General features: G+C 60.7%; 2 non-coding genes across 2 annotated transcripts; both read left to right on the plus strand.

The window, feature by feature from the left end:
* Positions 1 to 12,936: 12,936 nt before the first annotated feature.
* On the plus strand, positions 12,937 to 13,055 carry LOC131870040 (5S ribosomal RNA). The gene has a single exon (XR_009368408.1). It is a non-coding gene; the product is annotated as a 5S ribosomal RNA (ribosomal RNA).
* A 7,728-nt stretch (positions 13,056 to 20,783) lies between these two features.
* On the plus strand, positions 20,784 to 20,902 carry LOC131870041 (5S ribosomal RNA). The gene has a single exon (XR_009368409.1). It is a non-coding gene; the product is annotated as a 5S ribosomal RNA (ribosomal RNA).
* The last annotated feature ends 4,098 nt before the right edge of the window (positions 20,903 to 25,000 follow it).

Consider the following 25,000-nt stretch of genomic DNA (forward strand, 5'->3'; position numbering starts at 1 on the left):
GTAAGGCCACTCAGAGACATCCATTTCCCAGGTATATGCCCCCTACGCACTTTTGGTGGCGCAACTCGCACGAACAGTCCCACCTCGACCCCGTAAACAAGCTTTTTTGCCTCGAAGAGTTCGTCGGAGACGAAGAAGCAACCTTCAGTGCAAACGTAGCACTCTTTTGTGCAACCGCCCAAACAACGCCCCCTCTACCCTCTGTCGAAACACTCGGCATTGCTGCTCCCTAAGGTGAGCTTCTCCTCATAGGCAATTCCGCTCTTATCCGGTCACGTTTGTGTGCCCGAATTTCGCAAGGCAACCTCCATGGGACATGGAAAAGACTCGAGAAGAGAGCTCGCTCACGGGAGAGAGAAGCCAAGGAGACCACGAGAGTGCTGAGAGTGGGACAGCGCTGAATAGGCGGGAGAAGCCTGCGCGTATAAACGGAGATATATATCCAATTGCAACGAAGGAACGTGCCAAAGATCGAGAACAATGGCAGAAATGCTAGTAACGTGCACTTCGGGACCAACGCATCACCGGAAGACAACCGCCAAACATCGAAAGAGTCGCGATGCTCCGCAACCTACGTGCAAAGCGGTCGCACACCGGGTAAGGGAGTGAGAGCCCCAAACATAGCTGGGCGAGGCGCTCACTCCGCTCTTTAATATCTCGTTAATACCGCCAAGGAAATGGCACAAGCACACACACACAAGCATCCTCGGAAGAGGACAGTTCGAGTGACAGGTCAAATCCAAGAGTTCCGAAGACTACCTCCAGGAACAATCGGGAACAAGACCGATTACAAGTCGTCGAGTCTGTTACTGGGCGAACACGAGATGCGCACAGGAAATCGATCAGCCCTCACAATGGCCCAAGGCCAGAGATCGGACTGCTACGATTTACCCCAACAATCATCGTGCCACTCTTCGCAGAGAGGTGATAGACGCCAACGAGCCCGCGCATAGCAATCGAGGTGTAAAAAGGGCGTTGAAGGCAGGAAGCCTGGACGAAAGAGGCTACGAGGTCACCTCGAAGCGGTCTAAGAATCGGGCGCACTTGGGGCGACTACCAGTGCCAACCCCTTATCCCGCGGTGCGTCCGACACACAGAAATTTCCAAGGCGGCCAAGGAGCCTCCCCGCATAGCAATCGGGGTGTGAGGTTACGGATGCAGCATTGATAGCAATCGAGGTGTGAGGCGAAGGATGCAGAAGTGAGAGCCGAGGGATGTAGCAGAGATAGCAATCGGGGTGTGTGATGCAGAAGAGATAGCAATCGAGGTGTGCGGTGGGAAGGGCCCAGCAGCCAGAATGCATGAAGCGACGGATGAAGCAGTGATGACAACCGGGCTGTGAGGAGAGGAGGGATGCAGCCAAGAAAGCAATCAGGGCTCGAGGCAAGGGATGCATCAAGGATAGCAATCATGTTGTGAGGCGAGATTCCAAAGGCTAAACGTGAGAGGCTGCAGGGTCGACTCAGAGAGGTCTATGCATGTGAGAGGCTGAAAGCAAGGTCGACTCGGAGCGGTCTATGCATCGGGCGCGCTTGGGGCGACTACCAGTGCCAACCCCTTATCCCGCGACGCGTCCGACAAAGAGAACGTTCCAAGGCGGCAGAGGAGGTTACCAGCCGAAGGATGCAGTAGCAATAACAGGTATAGTTCCGCGGCGGCCGAGAAGACTCACCGCATAGGAATCGGGATGCGAGGCGAGGGATGCGGCGGGAAGGCCCCGACGGCTAAACGGAAGAGGCTGCAGGGCCGCCTCGGAATGGTCCAAGCATCGGATGCGATTGGGACGACTACCAGTGCCAACCCCTTATCCCGCGATGCGTCCGATACACAGATAGTTCCAAGGCGGCCGAGGAGCCTCACCGCATATCAATCGGGGTGCGAGGCGAGGGATGGGGCGGGAAGGCCCCAACGGCTAGACGGAAGAGGCTTCAGGGCCACCTCGGAATGGTCCAAGCATCGGACGCGCTTGGGGCGACTGCCAGTGCCAACCCCTTATCCCGCGATGCGTCCGATACACAGATGGTTCCAAGGCGGCCGAGGAGCCTCACCGCATAGCAATCGGGGGTGCGAGGCGAGGGATGGGGCGGGAAGGCCCCAACGGCTAGACGGAAGAGGCTTCAGGGCCGCCTAGGAATGGTCCAAGCATCGGACACGCTTGGGGCGACTACCAGTGACAGCCCCCTATCCCGCGATGCGTCCGATACGAAGATGGTTCCAAGGCGGCCGAGGAGCCTCACCGCATAGCAATCGGGGTGCGAGGTGGGGGATGCGGCGAGATGGCCCCAACGGCTAGACGGAAGAGGCCACAGGGCCGCGTCGGAATAGTCCAAGCATCGGACGCGCTTGGGGCGACTACCAGTGACAACCCCTTATCCCGCGATGCGTCCGATACGAAGATAGTTCCAAGGCGGCCGAGGAGCCTCACCGCATAGCAATCGGGGTGCGAGGTGGGGGATGCGGCGAGATGGCCCCAACGGCTAGACGGAAGAGGCTGCAGGGCCGCCTCGGAATAGTCCAAGCATCGGACGCGCTTGGGGCCACTACCAGTGACAACCCCTTATCCCGCGATGCGTCCGATACGAAGATAGTTCCAAGGCGGCCGAAGAGCCTCACCGCATAGCAATCGGGGTGCGAGGTGGGGGATGCGGCGAGATGGCCCCAACGGCTAGACGGAAGAGGCCACAGGGCCGCCTCGGAATAGTCCAAGCATCGGACGCGCTTGGGGCGACTACCAGTGACAACCCCTTATCCCGCGATGCGTCCGATACGAAGATAGTTCCCAGGCGGCCGAGGAGCCTCACCGCATAGCAATCGGGGTGCGAGGCGAGGGATGCGGCGAGATGGCCCCAAAGGCTAGACGGAAGAGGCTGCAGGGCTGCCTCGGAATAGTCCAAGCATCGGACGCGCTTGGGGCGACTACCACTGCCAACCCCTTATCCCGCGATGCGTCCGATACACAGATAGTTCCGAGGCGGCCGAGGAGGTGGGGGATGCAGCGAGATGGCCCCAACGGCTAGACGGAAGAGGCTGCAGGGCCGCCTCGGAATAGTCCAAGCATCGGACGCGCTTGGGGCGACTACCAGTGACAACCCCTTATCCCGCGATGCGTCCGATACACAGATAGTTCCGAGGCGGCCAAGGAGCCTCACCGCATAGCAATCGTGGTGCGAGGTGGGGGATGCGGCGAGATGGCCCCAACGGCTAGACGGAAGAGGCTGCAGGGCCGCCTCGGAATGGTCCAAGCATCGGATGCGCTTGGGGCGACTACCACTGCCAACCCCTTATCCCGCGATGCGTCCGATACACAGATAGTTCCAAGGCGGCCGAGGAGCCTCACAGCATAGCAATCAGGGTGCGAGGCGAGGGATGCGGCGAGAAAGCCCCAACGGCTAGAGGGAAGAGGCTTCAGGTCCGCCTCGGAATGGTCCAAGCATCGGACGCGCTTGGGGCGACTACCAGTGACAACCCCTTATCCCGCGACGCGTCCGATACACAGATAGTTCCAAGGCGGCCGAGGAGCCTCACCGCATAGCAATCGGGGTGCGAGGCGAGGGATGCGGCGAGAAGGACCCAACGGCTACACGGAAGAGGCTTCGGGGCCGCCTCGGAATGGTCCAAGCATCGGACGCGCTTGGGGCGACTACCAGTGACAACCCCTTATCCCACGACGCGTCCGATACACAGATAGTTCCAAGGCGGCCGAGGAGCCTCACCGCATAGCAATCGGGGTGCGAGGCGAGGGATGCGGCGAGAACGACCCAACGGCTACACGGAAGAGGCTTCGGGGCCGCCTCGGAATGGTCCAAGCATCGGACGCGCTTGGGGCGACTACCAGTGACAACCCCTTATCCCGCGACGCGTCCGATACACAGATAGTTCCAAGGCGGCCGAGGAGCCTCACCGCATAGCAATCGGGGTGCGAGGCGAGGGATGCGGCGAGAAGGACCCAACGGCTAGACGGAAGAGGCTTCGGGTCCGCCTCGGAATGGTCCAAGCATCGGACGCGCTTGGGGCGACTACCAGTGACAACCCCTTATCCCGCGACGCGTCCGATACACAGATAGTTCCAAGGCGGCCGAGGAGCCTCACCGCATAGCAATCGGGGTGCGAGGCGAGGGATGCGGCGAGAAGGACCCAACGGCTAGACGGAAGAGGCTTCGGGTCCGCCTCGGAATGGTCCAAGCATCGGACGCGCTTGGGGCGACTACCAGTGACAACCCCTTATCCCGCGACGCGTCCGATACACAGATAGTTCCAAGGCGGCCGAGGAGCCTCACCGCATAGCAATCGGGGTGCGAGGCGAGGGATGCGGCGAGAAGGACCCAACGGCTAGACGGAAGAGGCTTCGGGTCCGCCTCGGAATGGTCCAAGCATCGGACGCGCTTGGGGCGACTACCAGTGACAACCCCTTATCCCGCGACGCGTCCGATACACAGATAGTTCCGAGGCGGCCGAGGAGCCTCACCGCATAGCAATCGGGGTGCGAGGCGAAGGATGCGGCGAGAAGGACCCAACGGCTAGACGGAAGAGGCTTCGGGTCCGCCTCGGAATGGTCCAAGCATCGGACGCGCTTGGGGCGACTACCAGTGACAACCCCTTATCCCGCGACGCGTCCGATACACAGATAGTTCCAAGGCGGCCGAGGAGCCTCACCGCATAGCAATCGGGGTGCGAGGCGAGGGATGCGGCGAGAAGGACCCAACGGCTAGACGGAAGAGGCTTCAGGGCCGCCTCGGAATGGTCCAAGCATCGAACGCGCTTGGGGCGACTACCAGTGACAACCCCTTATCCCGCGACGCGTCCGATACACAGATAGTTCCGAGGCGGCCGAGGAGCCTCACCGCATAGCAATCGGGGTGCGAGGCGAGGGATGCGGCGAGAAGGACCCAACGGCTAGACGGAAGAGGCTTCAGGGCCGCCTCGGAATGGTCCAAGCATCGGACGCGCTTGGGGCGACTACCAGTGACAACCCCTTATCCCGCGACGCGTCCGATACACAGATAGTTCCGAGGCGGCCGAGGAGCCTCACCGCATAGCAATCGGGGTGCGAGGCGAGGGATGCGGCGAGAAGGACCCAACGGCTAGACGGAAGAGGCTTCAGGGCCGCCTCGGAATGGTCCAAGCATCGGACGCGCTTGGGGCGACTACCAATGACAACCCCTTATCCCGCGACGCGTCCGATACACAGATAGTTCCGAGGCGGCCGAGGAGCCTCACCGCATAGCAATCGGGGTGCGAGGCGAGGGATGCGGCGAGAAGGACCCAACGGCTAGACGGAAGAGGCTTCAGGGCCGCCTCGGAATGGTCCAAGCATCGGACGCGCTTGGGGCGACTACCAGTGACAACCCCTTATCCCGCGACGCGTCCGATACACAGATAGTTCCGAGGCGGCCGAGGAGCCTCACCGCATAGCAATCGGGGTGCGAGGCGAGGGATGCGGCGAGAAGGACCCAACGGCTAGACGGAAGAGGCTTCAGGGCCGCCTCGGAATGGTCCAAGCATCGGACGCGCTTGGGGCGACTACCGTTGCCAACCCCTTATCCCGCGATGCGTCTGATACACAGATAGTTCCGAGGCGGCCGAGGAGCCTCACCGCATAGCAATCGGGTTGCGAGGCAGATTATTGGGAAGGGAACCCCCTGGGATGCGGCTCAAGCAGTGCCCAAAGGGACTGGAATGCGGAATCACATCGAGAGACCCAAATGCTATACGAGGGCTCAAATCGAATTATCGATTTGGCCACGACATGGACGCATCGGAACGACTACCTTTGCCGAACCACTCGCAATTGCATCCATACCGAAACCAATAGACATTTCCGTTAGAGCCCTCGCATAGCATTCGGGAATCTCGCATGCCCCTCTAAATCGACCAATGCTGGCGCTCAATGAAAATCCGAGCGCTACCACCGTTCGAGCGCCAGCATTGGTCGAGTTAGAGGGGCACGGGGGAGAATGCTCCAGTCAACACCTCCCCTATATAAGTTATTTGTCCGATTCTCGCACAACCGTAGTCTGCCTCGTCGAATCAAACAACGGTCCCAGATTCCGACTTCCGTTCCGTAGAGACCCAAAAGCTAGATGGAGGCTCGCAAGAAAGAGAGTCGGCGCATAGCAATCGGGTTTCTCGAACGTTTAGGGACCGAGCTCACTTGCGGATAGGGCAAAATCCGCCAAGCAACCCAAAAGCTAGACGGGGGCTCGAATCGAATCGCCTAGGCGGCCACAACAACGACGTGTTGGATCGACTACCAGTGCCAAACCATTCAGCAAGACTAGTCTGTGTCGAGGCCGGATAGAGATTCTCAGAGAGCGCCCGCATAGCATTTAGGAGACCTGCCGCGTCCCTCACACTCGACAAATGGTGGTGCACGTTTATAAATCCGAGCGATCCCAACCCTTTCAAGCACCAACATCGGTCGAGATAGAGGGGCACGGAGGGGGCTGCGTGAGACAACACAGTCCCCTATATAAGTTATTTGTCCGATTCTCACACATCCGAAGAATGGTCATCAAATCGGACAACAGCCCAAACTTCCGACTTCCGTCCCAGAAAGCCCAAGAGCTATCTAAAACGTTCATGGCCGGAACTCGATCGCGGCTATACCAGTCCGCCAAGCAACCCAAAAGCTAGACTGGAGCTCTAGTCGAATCACCTCTGTGGCCATTGCAAGGACGTGTTGGAGCGACTACCATTGCCGAACCATTCCGCAGGTCGAGTCCATACCAAGGCCGCATAGAGATTCACGATGAGCTCCTGCATAGCAATCAGGAGACTTGCCGTGTCCATCACAATCGATAAATCCTGGTGCAAGATTTTTGCATCCGAGCGCTCCAACCAGTCGAGCACCAGCATCAATCGACATAAACGGGCACGGGGGGAGGATGCTCGAGAACACTACCTCCCCTATATAAGTTATTTGTCCGATTCTCAAGCAGCCGAAGTCTGGTCATCGAATCGGGTCAAAGACCACAACTTCCGACTTTACCCACAATGCAAGTCATCGAATCGAACATCGGCCCCCGAGTCGGACTCCATGCGTATGTCAGGTCATCGGACCCAAATTCCGCCTTCCTGCGCATGGCGGGCCATCAATATCAACTCGGTCATCGGACCCAAACTCCGCCTTTTTGCGTATGGCACGCCTTCAAATCGGTCATCGGACCCAAATTCCGCCTTCCTGTGCATGGCGGGCCATCAACATCAACTCGGTCATCGGACCCAAATTCCGCCTTTCTGCGCATGGCACGCCATCAACTCGGTCATCGGACCCAAATTCCGCCTTCCTGCGCATGGCAGGTCATCGGACACAAATTCAGACCTCGCCAATATGCCTACGTATCGAATCGGTCATCGGACCCAACTTCCGACTTCATCCATACTGTAGGGTCTTTGAGGTTGGCGCGGTGCGCTCAACCCAGGGAGTCGACCCATCGAAGCATACACCTCCCCTATATAAGCTATTTGTCCGATTCCCACACCTGTGTAGTTTGCACCTCTGACCAGGACATCGACCCCAACTTCCGAACTCGACTGCAACGACGGCACCAGCGCCTTGGTGCGCACCTTGCGACGCACAGTCCCAACATTCGCCTTCCTGCACATGGCAGGTCATCGGACCCAAATTCCGACCTCGCGAGTATGCCTACATATCGAATCGGTCATCGGACCCAACTTCCGACTTCATCCATACCGTAGGGTCTTTGAGGTTGGCGCGGTGCGCTCAACCCGGGGAGTCGACCCAACGAAGCATACACCTCCCCTATATAAGCTATTTGTCCGATTCCCACACCTGTGTAGTTTGCACCTCCGATCAAGACATCGACCCCAACTTCCGAACTCGCCTCCAACGACCGAACCAGCGCCTTGGTGCGCACCTTGCAACGCACAGTGCCAACATTCGCCTTCCTGCACGTGGCAGGTCATCGGACCCAAATTCCGACCTCGCGAGTATGCCTACATATCGAATCGGTCATCGGACCCAACTTCCGACTTCATCCATACCGTAGGGTCTTTGAGGTTGGCGCGGTGCGCTCAACCCGGGGAGTCGACCCAACGAAGCATACACCTCCCCTATATAAGCTATTTGTCCGATTCCCACACCTGTGTAGCTTGCACCTCCGATCAGGACATCGACCCCAACTTCCGAACTCGACTAAAAAGACCGCACCAGCGCCTTGGTGTGCACCTTGCAACGCACAGTGTCAACATTCGCCTTCCTGCACATGGCAGGTCATCGGACCCAAATTCCGACCTCATGAGCATACCTACTAATCGAATCGGTCATCGGACCCAACTTCCGACTTCATCCATACCGTAGGGTCTTTGAGGTTGGCGCGGTGCGCTCAACCTGGGGAGTCGACCCATCGAAGCATACACCTCCCCTATATAAGCTATTTGTCCGATTCCGACACCTGTGTAGTTTGCACCTCCGCTCAGGACATCGACCCCAACTTCCGAACTCGCCTGCAACGACCGAACCAGCGCCTTGGTGCGCACCAAAAGTGCGCACTTTTGGAGGGCACTTTTGTGCGCTCCAAAGGTGCGCACTTTTGGAGGGCACTTTTCTGCGCTCCAAAGGTGCGCACTTTTGGAGGGCACTTTTTGGAGGGCACTTTTCTGCGCTCCAAAGGTGCGCACTTTTGGAGGGCACTTTTTGGAGGGCACTTTTCTGCGCTCCAAAGGTGCGCACTTTTGGAGGGCACTTTTTGGAGGGCACTTTTCTGCGCTCCAAAGGTGCGCACTTTTGGAGGGCACTTTTTGGAGGGCACTTTTCTGCGCTCCAAAGGTGCGCACTTTTGGAGGGCACTTTTTGGAGGGCACTTTTCTGCGCTCCAAAGGTGCGCACTTTTGGAGGGCACTTTTTGGAGGGCACTTTTCTGCGCTCCAAAGGTGCGCACTTTTGGAGGGCACTTTTTGGAGGGCACTTTTCTGCGCTCCAAAGGTGCGCACTTTTGGAGGGCACTTTTTGGAGGGCACTTTTCTGCGCTCCAAAGGTGCGCACTTTTGGAGGGCACTTTTTGGAGGGCACTTTTCTGCGCTCCAAAGGTGCGCACTTTTGGAGGGCACTTTTTGGAGGGCACTTTTCTGCGCTCCAAAGGTGCGCACTTTTGGAGGGCACTTTTTGGAGGGCACTTTTCTGCGCTCCAAAGGTGCGCACTTTTGGAGGGCACTTTTGTGCACTCCAAAGGTGCGCACTTTTGGAGGGCACTTTTCCTGTGCTCCAAAGGTGCACACCTAGGTGAGCACCTTCGACCACACCTTGTAGCACACCAAACTCTGACTTTCGACTTCATCCGCAATGCAGGGTCTTTGAGGTTGGCGCAATGCGCACAACCAGGGGAGTCGACCCATCAAACCCAACACCTCCCCTATATAAGCTATTTGTCTGATTCTCATACATGCGTAGCCTGCAGGAGCAATTAGGACATCGACCCCAACTTTCGGCTTCTAAACGAAAACAAGGTCTTTGAGGTTGGTGTAATGCGAACAACTAGGGGAGTCAACCCATCAAACCCAACACCTCCCCTATATAAGCTATTTGTCTGATTCTCATACATGTGTAGTCTACAGGAGCAATTAGGACATCGACCCCAACTTTTGACTTCTTAACGAAAACAAGGTCTTTGAGGTTGACGTAATGCGCACAACCAGGGGAGTCGACCCATCAAACCCAACACCTCCCCTATATAAGCTATTTGTCCGATTCTCATACATGTGTAGCCTGCAGGAGCCATTAGGACATTGACCCCAACTTTTGACTTCTTAACGAAAACAAGGTCTTTGAGGTTGGCGTAATGCACACAACCAAGGGAGTTGACCCATCAAACCCAACACCTCCCCTATATAAGCTATTTGTCTGATTCTCATACATGTGTAGCCTGCAACAACGATTAGGACATCCACCCCAACTTCTGAATTCGTCTGCGTTGACCGCACCAAAGGTGCACGCCTTGGTGCTCACCAAAATCCGACTTCCGACTTCTTCTGCTATGCGGGGTCTTTGAGGTTGGCGCAGTGCGCACAACCAGGGGAGTCAACCCACCGAATGCAACACCTCCCCTATATAAGCTATTTGTCTGATTCTCATACATGCGTAGACTGCAGCAATGATTAGGACATCCACCCCAACTTTTGACTTCTTAAACAAGACAGGGTCTTTGAAGTTGGTGCAGTGCACACAACCAGGGGAGTCGACCCATCAAACGCAACACCTCCCCTATATAAAGCTATTTGTCCGATTCTCATACGTGTAGTCTGCAGCAGCGATTAGGACATCGACCCCAACTTCCGAATTCGTTTGCATTGACCGCACCAAAGGTGCACGCCTTGGTGTGCACCCTGGAGTGCACTTTGGTGCTCACCTCGGTGCACACTTTGGTGTGCACCTCGGTGTGCACCAAAGGTGCGCACCTTGGAGCGCACCAAAGGTGTACACTTTGGAGCGCACCACATAGGGTCTTTGAGAGGTTGGCGCAGTGCGCACACCAAGGTGGGTGTTGAGGTGCGTGCCGAGGTGGGTGGGTGCTAGGGTGCGCTCCATGGTGGGTGCCAGGGTGGGTGCGTGCTAGGGTGGATTCCAAAGAGGGTCATAGGGTGGGTGCCAAGGTGGGTTGGTGATATAGTGGGTTCAAAGGTGGGTACTAGGGTGGGTTCCAAGGTGGGTCACAAGTTGGGTGCCAGGATGCGTGGGTGTTAGGTTGGGTGCCAAGGTGGGCTCCTGCGTGAGTGGGTGCTAGGGTGGGTTTCAAGGTGGACGCGAGGGCGGGTGCCAAGGTGGGTAACAAGTTGGGTGTTAGGATGGGTGAGTGCTAGAGTGGGTGCCAAGGTGGGTGGGTGCTAAGGTGGATGCCAAGGTGGTTCACAGGGTGGGTGGGTTCTAGGGTGAGTTCCAAGGTGGGTCACAGGTTCAGTGCTAGGGTGGGTGTCAAGGCGGGTGTCGAGGTGCCTGGGTGCTAGGGTGTGGATGCCAATGTGGGTCATAGGGTGGGTACTAGGGTGGGCTGCAATGTGGGTGCCAAGGTGGGTAACATGCTCGGTGGGTTCTAAATTGGGTGCCAGGGTGGGTGTGCACCCACCTTGCCCGAGGTGGGTGCCAAGGTGCCAGTGTGGGTGGGTGCTAAGGTGGATGCCAAGGTGGGTGAGAAGGTGGGTGATAGGTTGAGTGGTAGGATGGGTGGGTGCCAAGATGGGTCACAGGGTGGGTGCAAGGGTGGGTAGGTGCTAGGGTTGGTGTCAGGGTGGGTGGGTGCTAGGTTGGGTTCCAAGGTGGGTGCGAGGGTGAGTGTCAAGGTGGGTCACAGGTTAGGTGCTAGGATGGGTGAGTGCTAGGGTGCAAAGGTGCCAGGGTGGGTGCTAGGATGGGTCGATGCTAGGGTGAGTGGCAAGGTGGGTCCACAAGTGTCAAGGTGGGTGCCGAGGTGGGTGCCAAGTCGGCGACTGCTATGGTGGATGCCAAGGTGGGTCACGGGGTGGGTGCCAAGTTGCTAGGTTGGGTTCCAAGGTGGGTGCCAACGTGGGTGCTAGGGTGCGTGGGTTAAAGGGTGTGTCACAACGTGGGTGCCAGGATGGGTGCGCACCCACACTGGCCAAGACGGGTGCGGGTGCAAGGTTGGGTTCCAAGCCCGGTCACAGGCTGGGTGCTAGGATGGGTGGGTGCCAAGGTGGGCACCAGGGTGGGTGCACCCACCCTGGCCAAGGTGGGTCACGGGGTGGGTCCTAGGGTGGGTAACGGGGTGGGTACTAAGGTGCGTGCCAAGGTGGGTCATAGGGTGGGTGCCAAGGTGGGCACCAGGGTGGGTGTGCACCAACCCTAGCCAGGGTAGGTCACGGGGTGGTTGTCGGGGTGGGCGTCAAGGAGCCAAGGTGGGTGGCAAGTAGCCAAGTTGCGTGCCAAGGTGGGTGTCGGGGTGGGTGCCAAGGATCCAAGGTGGGTGCCAAGGAACCAAGGTGGGTGTCTGGGTGGGTGCCGAGGTGGGAGCCAGGGTGGGTCCCAAGGTGAGTGCAAAGGTGGGTGCCAGGGTCAAGGTGAGTGCCAATGTGGGTTCCAAGGTGCCAGGGTCAGGGTGAGTGCCAATGTGGGTTCAAAGGTGCTAAGTTGGGTGCGAGGTTGGGTGCGAGGGTGGGTGGGTGCCAAGGTGTGCTAGGTGGAAGCCCGGGTGGGTCGGCATCCCATGGGTGTCGAGTTGGGTGCCTGATGGGTGCTTCTTGTCAAGTTTTAGTCGTCGGGACTCATTTCGAGCCTTAGAGGTCGTTTCTTGTCCGGTTGCCCTGTCTTCGACCTGGGAACCCAATTTTGGTCCTCGGGTCCCATTTTTTTTTGTCTCGCATCCCACTTTTGGCCTGTGGCCTTTTCGGGGTCGATTCTCGTTTTGGGCATCAGAGCATGTTTCTTCTCCTAAAACCCAATATTTGTTTATTAAGTCTCGGAACACATTTTTGTTCTCGTGGACCCATCATGGGTCTTGGAACGCATTTGTGGTCCTTGGGTCCCATTTTGCATCCCGAAACTTGTGTTTTGGTGCTTGATCCCTATTTTGGGTGCCCACCTTGCACCAAGTGCGCACCCGGGGCAAACCGAGCGCCTTGGTGCACCGGGGCAAGATCGAGCGTGCACCCGAGGCGCCCCGAACATGCACCAAGGTGCACTCGGCCCACATGTGAGCGCAGGTCGTTGCGCCCGAGGTGGTGTGTGGGCACCGCGTTGCAGACGGGACACTGCACGCACACGACGCCCCCTCCAGGTGCACGCACGTAGGCCGGGCCGGGTGCACACCCGACGCCCTAGCAAGGTGCGCGCACCCGGGCAGGGCTCACACTTGGCGAACGGGGCGCACTTCGCGAGGGAGGGTGTGCACCTCGACGGGGGTGGGTGGCCGGGGTGGATTCGCACGTGGGTCGCGGTTTGCTAAGTACACACTGCGACAAGCTCATAACGGGTGCGATCATACCAGCGTTAGTGCACCGGATCCCATCAGAACTCCGCAGTTAAGCGCGCTTGGGCCGGAGTAGTACTGGGATGGGTGACCTCCCGGGAAGTCCCGGTGTTGCACCCTTTTTTAGTTTTTCGCCGGGCGTCGCAATGCTATTTGAATAAACCTTTTGCCCGTTTGCGTTCTCGTCGGGGCCGGGCCGGGCCGGGGTGCGCTGCCCGCACTACCGCGCGCGCGGGGGCGACACCGAGCGCGCACCCGAGGCGCCCCGAGCACACAGGCCACGGTGCAACCCGGGCGTTGTGCGCGCACCCCGGTGCGCCCGAGGTGCTGCGCGCGCACCCAGGTGAAATCGGTGTGCACCTCGGCCAGTGCGCGCTCGGTCGAGTCGCGCACGTTGGCCAAGGTGCACGGTGATGTTTCTTACTCTAAGGTTCCGCACCAGACGCCCGGGACAGGTGAGCGAAGCTGGGCGGGGCCGGGTGCGCGGCCGGGGCAGGTGCACGCAGCTGGAGAGAGCTTTGGAGCACACTTCGGAGCGCACCAATGATGCGCTCCATTCAAAAGTTTCCTGAAAAGGCAAAAAAAGTTGAGATTATAGAATTTCCCACTTGAGAGATTGTAAAAAAAAAAAATTTAAAATGAAGGAAACGCGGGTGCCAAGGTGTGCGCAGCCCAGCCAAGGTGTGCGCACCAAGGCGCCCACCCTGGCGAAGGTGCACGCAAGGTGCGCACCCGAGGCAAACCGGACAATTAACCCAACTTTCGACTTCGCGCGCACCTTGGAGCGCACTTCGGAGCGCTCCTTGGTGCGCACCAATCTTGGGCACCTCGGAGTGCACCATGGCGCCCACCAAGGTGCGCACCCGGGGCAAACCGAGCTCCGACTTCGTGCGCACCTTGGAGCGCACGAAAGGTGCGCACCATGGCGCCCACCAAGGTGCGCAGCCCAGCCAAGGCGTGCGCATCAAGGTGCGCACCCTGGCGAAGGTGCGCACCCGGGGCAAACCGAGCTCCGACTTCGTGCGCACCTTGGAGCGCACAAAAGGTGCGCAACCCAGCCAAGGTGTGCGCACCCCGGTCAAACCGAGCTCCGAATCGTGCGCACCAGAGGTGCACGCCATCGTGCGCACCTTGGAGCACACTTCGGAGCCCTCCTTGGTGCGCGCCGATGTTGCGCACCTCGGAGCGCACCCGGGGAAAACAATGCAATTAACCCGACTTTCGACTTCGTGGGCACCTCGGAGCGCTCTCGGGTTCGCACCTCGGAGCACACCGAGGTGCCCACCCTGGCGAAGGTGCACGCGAGGTGCGCACCCGGGGCAAACCGGGCTCCGACTTCGTGCACGCCGCACCTTGGAGCACACTTCGGAGCGCTCCTTGGTGCGCACCAGGGCGCGCAACCCAGCCGAGGTGCCCACCCCGGCGAAGGTGCACGCGAGGTGCGCACCCGGGGCAAACCGGGCTCCGACTTCGTGCACGCCATGGTGCCCACCGCGGCGAAGGTGCACGCGAGGTGCGCACCCGGGGCAAACCGGGCTCCGACTTCGTGCACGCCGCACCTTGGAGCACACTTCGGAGCGCTCCTTGGTGCGCACCATGGTGCCCACCAGGGCGCGCAACCCCGCCGAAGGTGCACGCGAGGTGCGCACCCGGGGCAAACCGGGCTCCGACTTCGTGCACGCCGCACCTTGGAGCACACTTCGGAGCGCTCCTTGGTGCGCACCATGGTGCCCACCAGGGCGCGCAACCCCGCCGAAGGTGCACGCGAGGTGCGCACCCGGGGCAAACCGGGCTCCGACTTCGTGCACGCCATGGTGCGCACCGCGGCGAAGGTGCGCACCCGGGGCAAACCGGGCTCCGACTTCGTGCACGCCGCACCTTGGAGCACACTTCGGAGCGCTCCTTGGTGCGCACCAGGGCGCGCAACCCAGCCGAGGTGCCCACCCCGGCGAAGGTGCACGCGAGGTGCGTACCCGGGGCAAACCGGGCTCCGACTTCGTGCACGCCGCACCTTGGAGCACACTTCGGAGCGCTCCTTGGTGCGCACCATGGTGCCCACCAGGCCGCGCAACCCAGCCAAGGTGTGCGCACCAAGGTGCACGCGAGGTGCGCACCCGGGGCAAACCGGGGTCCGACTTCGTGCACGCCGCACCTTGGAGCACACATCGGGGCGCTCCCGGGTTCGCACCGGCGTTGCGCACCGTGGTGGGCACCTCGGAGCACACCAAGGTGGGCAGCGAGGTGCGCACCTTTGATGCGATGCCTTCACTAATTTCCATAAAAGGCAAAAAAAAAACGAGATTTTAAAATTTCCGTTTTGAAAGATAGTGAGAAAAAGGGAATGCTGGTGCCATCTTGAGCCCGCCCTGGTGCGCAGCCCAGCCAAGGTGTGCGCACCAAGGTGCCCACCCTGGCGAAGGTGCGCGCCCGGGCAATTAACCCAACTTCCAACTTCGCGCGCGCCAGGGTGGGAGCGCACCCAACAACCGGGCCTGGGAAGAGCCAATGCGAGAAACCCCACCAAACGCTCTGACAAAAAAAGAGGGGGCGCTCCAGTAACCCCGCTTCGGAGCGCACCCTGGGCAAACCCAGCCAAGGTGCCCACCCCGGCCAAGGTGCAGGCGAGGTGCGCACCCGGGGCAAACCGGGCTCCGACAACGTGCACGCCGCACCTTGGAGCACACTTCGTAGCGCTCCCGGGTGCGCACCTCAGAGCACACCAAGGTGGGCAGCGAGGTGCGCACCTTTGATGCGCTGCCTTCACTAATTTCCAGAAAAGGCAAAAAAAAAAGGAGATTTTAAAATTTCCGTTTTGAAAGATAGTGAAAAAAACGGAACGCGCGTGCCATCTTGAGCCCGCCCTGGTGCGCAGCCCAGGTAAGGTGCCCACCCTGGCAAAGGTGCGCACCCGGGCAATTAACCCTACTTCCGACTTCGTGCGCGCCAGGGTGGCAACCGGGCCTCGGAAGAGCCAATGCGAGAAACCCCACCAAACGCTCCGACAAAAAAAGAGGCGGCGCTCCAATAACCCCGCTTCGGAGCGCAGCCGGGGCAAACCCAGCCAAGGTGCCCACCCCGACGAAGGTGCACGCGAGGTGCGCACCCGGGGCAAACCGGGCTCCGACAACGTGCACGCAGCACCTTGGAGCACACTTCGAAGCACTCCCGGGTGCCCACCGGCGTTGCGCACCGTGGTGGGCAGCGAGGTGCGCACCTTTGATGCGCTGCCTTCACTAATTTCCAGAAAAAGGCAAAAAAAAATGAGATTTTAAAATTTCCGTTTTGAAAGATAGTGAAAAAAAAGGAACGCGGGTGCCATCTTGAGCCCGCCCTGGTGCGCAGCCCAGGCAAGGCATGCGCACCAAGGTGCCCACCCGAGGTGCACACCCGGGGCAAACCGGGCTCCGACTTCGTGCAGGCCGCACCTTGGAGCACACTTCGGAGCGCTCCTTGGTGCGCACCATGGTGCCCACCAGGGCGCGCAACCCAGCCAAGGTCTGCACACCAAGGTGCCCACCCCGGCGAAGGTGCACGCGAGGTGCGCACCCGGGGCAAACCGGGCTCCGACTTCGTGCACGCCATGGTGCCCACCGCGGCGAAGGTGCACGCGAGGTGCGCACCCGGGGCAAACCGGGCTCCGACTTCGTGCACGCCGCACCTTGGAGCACACTTCGGAGCGCTCCTTGGTGCGCACCATGGTGCCCACCAGGGCGCGCAACCCAGCCAAGGTGTGCGCACCAAGGTGCACGCGAGGTGCGCACCCGGGGCAAACCGGGGTCCGACTTCGTGCACGCCGCACCTTGGAGCACACATCGGAGCGCTCCCAGGTTCGCACCAGCGTTGCGCACCTTTGATGCGCTGCCTTCACTAATTTCCAGAAAAGGCAAAAAAAAACGATATTTTAAAATTTCCGTTCTGAAAGATAGTGAAAAAAACGGAACGCGGGTGCCATCTTGAGCCCTTCCTGGTGCGCAGCCCAGGCAAGTTGTGCGCACCAAGGTGCCCACCCTGGCGGAGGTGCGCGCCCGGGGCAAACCGGGCTCCGACTTCGTGCACTGCATGGTGCCCACCAAGGCGCGCAACCCAGCCAAGGTGCCCACCGCAGCGAAGGTGCACGCGAGGTGCACACCCGGGGCAAACCGGGCTCCGACTTCGTGCACGCCGCACCTTGGAGCACACTTCAGAGCGCTCCTTGGTGCGCACCAGGGCGCGCAACCCAGCCGAGGTGCCCACCCCGGCGAAGGTGCACGCGAGGTGCGCACCCGGGGCAAACCGGGCTCCGACTTCGTGCACGCCATGGTGCCCACCGCGGCGAAGGTGCGCACCCGGGGCAAACCGGGCTCCGACTTCGTGCACGCCGCACCTTGGAGCACACTTCGGAGCGCTCCTTGGTGCGCACCATGGTGCCCACCAGGCCGCGCAACCCAGCCAAGGTGTGCGCACCAAGGTGCACGCGAGGTGCGCACCCGGGGCAAACCGGGGTCCGACTTCGTGCACGCCGCACCTTGGAGCACACATCGGGGCGCTCCCGGGTTCGCACCGGCGTTGCGCACCGTGGTGGGCACCTCGGAGCACACCAAGGTGGGCAGCGAGGTGCGCACCTTTGATGCGATGCCTTCACTAATTTCCATAAAAGGCAAAAAAAAAACGAGATTTTAAAATTTCCGTTTTGAAAGATAGTGAGAAAAAGGGAATGCTGGTGCCATCTTGAGCCCGCCCTGGTGCGCAGCCCAGCCAAGGTTTGCGCACCAAGGTGCCCACCCTGGCGAAGGTGCGCGCCCGGGCAATTAACCCAACTTCCAACTTCGCGCGCGCCAGGGTGGGAGCGCACCCAACAACCGGGCCTGGGAAGAGCCAATGCGAGAAACCCCACCAAACTCTCTGACAAAAAAAGAGGGGGCGCTCCAGTAACCCCGCTTCGGAGCGCACCCTGGGCAAACCCAGCCAAGGTGCCCACCCCGGCCAAGGTGCAGGCGAGGTGCGCACCCGGGGCAAACCGGGCTCCGACAACGTGCACGCCGCACCTTGGAGCACACTTCGTAGCGCTCCCGGGTGCGCACCTCAGAGCACACCAAGGTGGGCAGCGAGGTGCGCACCTTTGATGCGCTGCCTTCACTAATTTCCAGAAAAGGCAAAAAAAAAAGGAGATTTTAAAATTTCCGTTTTGAAAGATAGTGAAAAAAACGGAACGCGCGTGCCATCTTGAGCCCGCCCTGGTGCGCAGCCCAGGTAAGGTGCCACCCTGGCAAAGGTGCGCACCCGGGCAATTAACCCTACTTCCGACTTCGTGCGCGCCAGGGTGGCAACCGGGCCTCGGAAGAGCCAATGCGAGAAACCCCACCAAACGCTCCGACAAAAAAAGAGGCGGCGCTCCAATAACCCCGCTTCGGAGCGCAGCCGGGGCAAACCAAGCCAAGGTGCCCACCCCGACGAAGGTGCACGCGAGGTGCGCACCCGGGGCAAACCGGGCTCCGACAACGTGCACGCAACACCTTGGAGCACACTTCGAAGCACTCCCGGGTGCCCACCGGCGTTGCGCACCGTGGTGGGCAGCGAGGTGCGCACCTTTGATGCGCTGCCTTCACTAATTTCCAGAAAAAGGCAAAAAAAAATGAGATTTTAAAATTTCCGTTTTGAAAGATAGTGAAAAAAAAGGAACGCGGGTGCCATCTTGAGCCCGCCCTGGTGCGCAGCCCAGGCAAGGCATGCGCACCAAGGTGCCCACCCGAGGTGCACACCCGGGGCAAACCGGGCTCCGACTTCGTGCAGGCCGCACCTTGGAGCACACTTCGGAGCGCTCCTTGGTGCGCACCATGGTGCCCACCAGGGCGCACCCGGGGCAAACCGGGCTCCGACTTTGTGCACGCCGCACCTTGGAGCACACATCGGAGCGCTCCCAGGTTCGCACCAGCGTTGCGCACCTTTGATGCGCTGCCTTCACTAATTTCCAGAAAAGGCAAAAAAAAACGATATTTTAAAATTTCCGTTCTGAAAGATAGTGAAAAAAACGGAACGCGGGTGCCATCTTGAGCCCTTCCTGGTGCGCAGCCCAGGCAAGTTGTGCGCACCAAGGTGCCCACCCTGGCGGAGGTGCGCGCCCGGGGCAAACCGGGCTCCGACTTCGTGCACTGCATGGTGCCCACCAAGGCGCGCAACCCAGCCAAGGTGCCCACCGCAGCGAAGGTGCACGCGAGGTGCGCACCCGAGGTGCACACCCGGGGCAAACCGGGCTCCGACTTCGTGCACGCCGCACCTTGGAGCACACTTCAGAGCGCTCCTTGGTACGCACCAGGGCGCGCAACCCAGCCAAGGTGCTCACCCCGGCGAAGGTGCACGCGAGGTGCGCACCCGGGGCAAACCGGGCTCGGACTTCGTGCACGCCGCACCTTGGAGCACACATCGGAGCGCTCCCGGGTTCGCACCAGCATTGCGCACCTTTGATGCGCTGCCTTCACTAATTTCCAGAAAAGGCAAAAAAAAGAAAAAAATGAGATTTTAAAATTTCCGTTTTGAAAGATAGTGAAAAAAACGGAACGCGGGTGCCATCTTGAGCCCGCCCTGGTGTGCAGCCCAGGCAAGTTGTGCGCACCAAGGCACCCACCCTGGCCAAGGTGGGTCACGGGGTGGGTCCTAGGGTGGGTAACGGGGTGGGTACTAAGGTGCGTGCCAAGGTGGGTCATAGGGTGGGTGCCAAGGTGGGCACCAGGGTGGGTGTGCACCAACCCTAGCCAGGGTAGGTCACGGGGTGGTTGTCGGGGTGGGCGTCAAGGAGCCAAGATGGGTGGCAAGTAGCCAAGTTGCGTGCCAAGGTGGGTGTCGGGGTGGGTGCCAAGGATCCAAGGTGGGTGCCAAGGAACCAAGGTGGGTGTCTGGGTGGGTGCCGAGGTGGGAGCCAGGGTGGGTCCCAAGGTGAGTGCAAAGGTGGGTGCCAGGGTCAAGGTGAGTGCCAATGTGGGTTCCAAGGTGCCAGGGTCAGGGTGAGTGCCAATGTGGGTTCAAAGGTGCTAAGTTGGGTGCGAGGTTGGGTGCGAGGGTGGGTGGGTGCCAAGGTGTGCTAGGTGGAAGCCCGGGTGGGTCGGCATCCCATGGGTGTCGAGTTGGGTGCCTGATGGGTGCTTCTTGTCAAGTTTTAGTCGCCGGGACTCATTTCGAGCCTTAGAGGTCGTTTCTTGTCCGGTTGCCCTGTCTTCGACCTGGGAACCCAATTTTGGTCCTCGGGTCCCATTTTTTTTTGTCTCGCATCCCACTTTTGGCCTGTGGCCTTTTCGGGGTCGATTCTCGTTTTGGGCATCAGAGCATGTTTCTTCTCCTAAAACCCAATATTTGTTTATTAAGTCTCGGAACACATTTTTGTTCTCGTGGACCCATCATGGGTCTTGGAACGCATTTGTGGTCCTTGGGTCCCATTTTGCATCCCGAAACTTGTGTTTTGGTGCTTGATCCCTATTTTGGGTGCCCACCTTGCACCAAGTGCGCACCCGGGGCAAACCGAGCGCCTTGGTGCACCGGGGCAAGATCGAGCGTGCACCCGAGGCGCCCCGAACATGCACCAAGGTGCACTCGGCCCACATGTGAGCGCAGGTCGTTGCGCCCGAGGTGGTGTGTGGGCACCGCGTTGCAGACGGGACACTGCACGCACACGACGCCCCCTCCAGGTGCACGCACGTAGGCCGGGCCGGGTGCACACCCGACGCCCTAGCAAGGTGCGCGCACCCGGGCAGGGCTCACACTTGGCGAACGGGGCGCACTTCGCGAGGGAGGGTGTGCACCTCGACGGGGGTGGGTGGCCGGGGTGGATTCGCACGTGGGTCGCGGTTTGCTAAGTACACACTGCGACAAGCTCATAACGGGTGCGATCATACCAGCGTTAGTGCACCGGATCCCATCAGAACTCCGCAGTTAAGCGCGCTTGGGCCGGAGTAGTACTGGGATGGGTGACCTCCCGGGAAGTCCCGGTGTTGCACCCTTTTTTAGTTTTTCGCCGGGCGTCGCAATGCTATTTGAATAAACCTTTTGCCCGTTTGCGTTCTCGTCGGGGCCGGGCCGGGCCGGGGTGCGCTGCCCGCACTACCGCGCGCGCGGGGGCGACACCGAGCGCGCACCCGAGGCGCCCCGAGCACACAGGCCACGGTGCAACCCGGGCGTTGTGCGCGCACCCCGGTGCGCCCGAGGTGCTGCGCGCGCACCCAGGTGAAATCGGTGTGCACCTCGGCCAGTGCGCGCTCGGTCGAGTCGCGCACGTTGGCCAAGGTGCACGGTGATGTTTCTTACTCTAAGGTTCCGCACCAGACGCCCGGGACAGGTGAGCGAAGCTGGGCGGGGCCGGGTGCGCGGCCGGGGCAGGTGCACGCAGCTGGAGAGAGCTTTGGAGCACACTTCGGAGCGCACCAATGATGCGCTCCATTCAAAAGTTTCCTGAAAAGGCAAAAAAAGTTGAGATTATAGAATTTCCCACTTGAGAGATTGTAAAAAAAAAAAATTTAAAATGAAGGAAACGCGGGTGCCAAGGTGTGCGCAGCCCAGCCAAGGTGTGCGCACCAAGGCGCCCACCCTGGCGAAGGTGCACGCAAGGTGCGCACCCGAGGCAAACCGGACAATTAACCCAACTTTCGACTTCGCGCGCACCTTGGAGCGCACTTCGGAGCGCTCCTTGGTGCGCACCAATCTTGGGCACCTCGGAGTGCACCATGGCGCCCACCAAGGTGCGCACCCGGGGCAAACCGAGCTCCGACTTCGTGCGCACCTTGGAGCGCACGAAAGGTGCGCACCATGGCGCCCACCAAGGTGCGCAGCCCAGCCAAGGCGTGCGCATCAAGGTGCGCACCCTGGCGAAGGTGCGCACCCGGGGCAAACCGAGCTCCGACTTCGTGCGCACCTTGGAGCGCACAAAAGGTGCGCAACCCAGCCAAGGTGTGCGCACCCCGGTCAAACCGAGCTCCGAATCGTGCGCACCAGAGGTGCACGCCATCGTGCGCACCTTGGAGCACACTTCGGAGCCCTCCTTGGTGCGCGCCGATGTTGCGCACCTCGGAGCGCACCCGGGGAAAACAATGCAATTAACCCGACTTTCGACTTCGTGGGCACCTCGGAGCGCTCTCGGGTTCGCACCTCGGAGCACACCGAGGTGCCCACCCTGGCGAAGGTGCACGCGAGGTGCGCACCCGGGGCAAACCGGGCTCCGACTTCGTGCACGCCGCACCTTGGAGCACACTTCGGAGCGCTCCTTGGTGCGCACCAGGGCGCGCAACCCAGCCGAGGTGCCCACCCCGGCGAAGGTGCACGCGAGGTGCGCACCCGGGGCAAACCGGGCTCCGACTTCGTGCACGCCATGGTGCCCACCGCGGCGAAGGTGCACGCGAGGTGCGCACCCGGGGCAAACCGGGCTCCGACTTCGTGCACGCCGCACCTTGGAGCACACTTCGGAGCGCTCCTTGGTGCGCACCATGGTGCCCACCAGGGCGCGCAACCCCGCCGAAGGTGCACGCGAGGTGCGCACCCGGGGCAAACCGGGCTCCGACTTCGTGCACGCCGCACCTTGGAGCACACTTCGGAGCGCTCCTTGGTGCGCACCATGGTGCCCACCAGGGCGCGCAACCCCGCCGAAGGTGCACGCGAGGTGCGCACCCGGGGCAAACCGGGCTCCGACTTCGTGCACGCCATGGTGCGCACCGCGGCGAAGGTGCGCACCCGGGGCAAACCGGGCTCCGACTTCGTGCACGCCGCACCTTGGAGCACACTTCGGAGCGCTCCTTGGTGCGCACCAGGGCGCGCAACCCAGCCGAGGTGCCCACCCCGGCGAAGGTGCACGCGAGGTGCGTACCCGGGGCAAACCGGGCTCCGACTTCGTGCACGCCGCACCTTGGAGCACACTTCGGAGCGCTCCTTGGTGCGCACCATGGTGCCCACCAGGCCGCGCAACCCAGCCAAGGTGTGCGCACCAAGGTGCACGCGAGGTGCGCACCCGGGGCAAACCGGGGTCCGACTTCGTGCACGCCGCACCTTGGAGCACACATCGGGGCGCTCCCGGGTTCGCACCGGCGTTGCGCACCGTGGTGGGCACCTCGGAGCACACCAAGGTGGGCAGCGAGGTGCGCACCTTTGATGCGATGCCTTCACTAATTTCCATAAAAGGCAAAAAAAAAACGAGATTTTAAAATTTCCGTTTTGAAAGATAGTGAGAAAAAGGGAATGCTGGTGCCATCTTGAGCCCGCCCTGGTGCGCAGCCCAGCCAAGGTGTGCGCACCAAGGTGCCCACCCTGGCGAAGGTGCGCGCCCGGGCAATTAACCCAACTTCCAACTTCGCGCGCGCCAGGGTGGGAGCGCACCCAACAACCGGGCCTGGGAAGAGCCAATGCGAGAAACCCCACCAAACGCTCTGACAAAAAAAGAGGGGGCGCTCCAGTAACCCCGCTTCGGAGCGCACCCTGGGCAAACCCAGCCAAGGTGCCCACCCCGGCCAAGGTGCAGGCGAGGTGCGCACCCGGGGCAAACCGGGCTCCGACAACGTGCACGCCGCACCTTGGAGCACACTTCGTAGCGCTCCCGGGTGCGCACCTCAGAGCACACCAAGGTGGGCAGCGAGGTGCGCACCTTTGATGCGCTGCCTTCACTAATTTCCAGAAAAGGCAAAAAAAAAAGGAGATTTTAAAATTTCCGTTTTGAAAGATAGTGAAAAAAACGGAACGCGCGTGCCATCTTGAGCCCGCCCTGGTGCGCAGCCCAGGTAAGGTGCCCACCCTGGCAAAGGTGCGCACCCGGGCAATTAACCCTACTTCCGACTTCGTGCGCGCCAGGGTGGCAACCGGGCCTCGGAAGAGCCAATGCGAGAAACCCCACCAAACGCTCCGACAAAAAAAGAGGCGGCGCTCCAATAACCCCGCTTCGGAGCGCAGCCGGGGCAAACCCAGCCAAGGTGCCCACCCCGACGAAGGTGCACGCGAGGTGCGCACCCGGGGCAAACCGGGCTCCGACAACGTGCACGCAGCACCTTGGAGCACACTTCGAAGCACTCCCGGGTGCCCACCGGCGTTGCGCACCGTGGTGGGCAGCGAGGTGCGCACCTTTGATGCGCTGCCTTCACTAATTTCCAGAAAAAGGCAAAAAAAAATGAGATTTTAAAATTTCCGTTTTGAAAGATAGTGAAAAAAAAGGAACGCGGGTGCCATCTTGAGCCCGCCCTGGTGCGCAGCCCAGGCAAGGCATGCGCACCAAGGTGCCCACCCGAGGTGCACACCCGGGGCAAACCGGGCTCCGACTTCGTGCAGGCCGCACCTTGGAGCACACTTCGGAGCGCTCCTTGGTGCGCACCATGGTGCCCACCAGGGCGCGCAACCCAGCCAAGGTCTGCACACCAAGGTGCCCACCCCGGCGAAGGTGCACGCGAGGTGCGCACCCGGGGCAAACCGGGCTCCGACTTCGTGCACGCCATGGTGCCCACCGCGGCGAAGGTGCACGCGAGGTGCGCACCCGGGGCAAACCGGGCTCCGACTTCGTGCACGCCGCACCTTGGAGCACACTTCGGAGCGCTCCTTGGTGCGCACCATGGTGCCCACCAGGGCGCGCAACCCAGCCAAGGTGTGCGCACCAAGGTGCACGCGAGGTGCGCACCCGGGGCAAACCGGGGTCCGACTTCGTGCACGCCGCACCTTGGAGCACACATCGGAGCGCTCCCAGGTTCGCACCAGCGTTGCGCACCTTTGATGCGCTGCCTTCACTAATTTCCAGAAAAGGCAAAAAAAAACGAGATTTTAAAATTTCCGTTCTGAAAGATAGTGAAAAAAACGGAACGCGGGTGCCATCTTGAGCCCTTCCTGGTGCGCAGCCCAGGCAAGTTGTGCGCACCAAGGTGCCCACCCTGGCGGAGGTGCGCGCCCGGGGCAATCCGGGCTCCGACTTCGTGCACTGCGTGGTGCCCACCAAGGCGCGCAACCCAGCCAAGGTGCCCACCGCAGCGAAGGTGCACGCGAGGTGCGCACCCGAGGTGCACACCCGGGGCAAACCGGGCTCCGACTTCGTGCACGCCGCACCTTGGAGCACACTTCAGAGCGCTCCTTGGTGCGCACCA

This window comes from Cryptomeria japonica, unplaced genomic scaffold (assembly GCF_030272615.1).
Source record: "Cryptomeria japonica unplaced genomic scaffold, Sugi_1.0 HiC_scaffold_279, whole genome shotgun sequence".
Classification (NCBI taxonomy): Eukaryota; Viridiplantae; Streptophyta; class Pinopsida; order Cupressales; family Cupressaceae; genus Cryptomeria; species Cryptomeria japonica.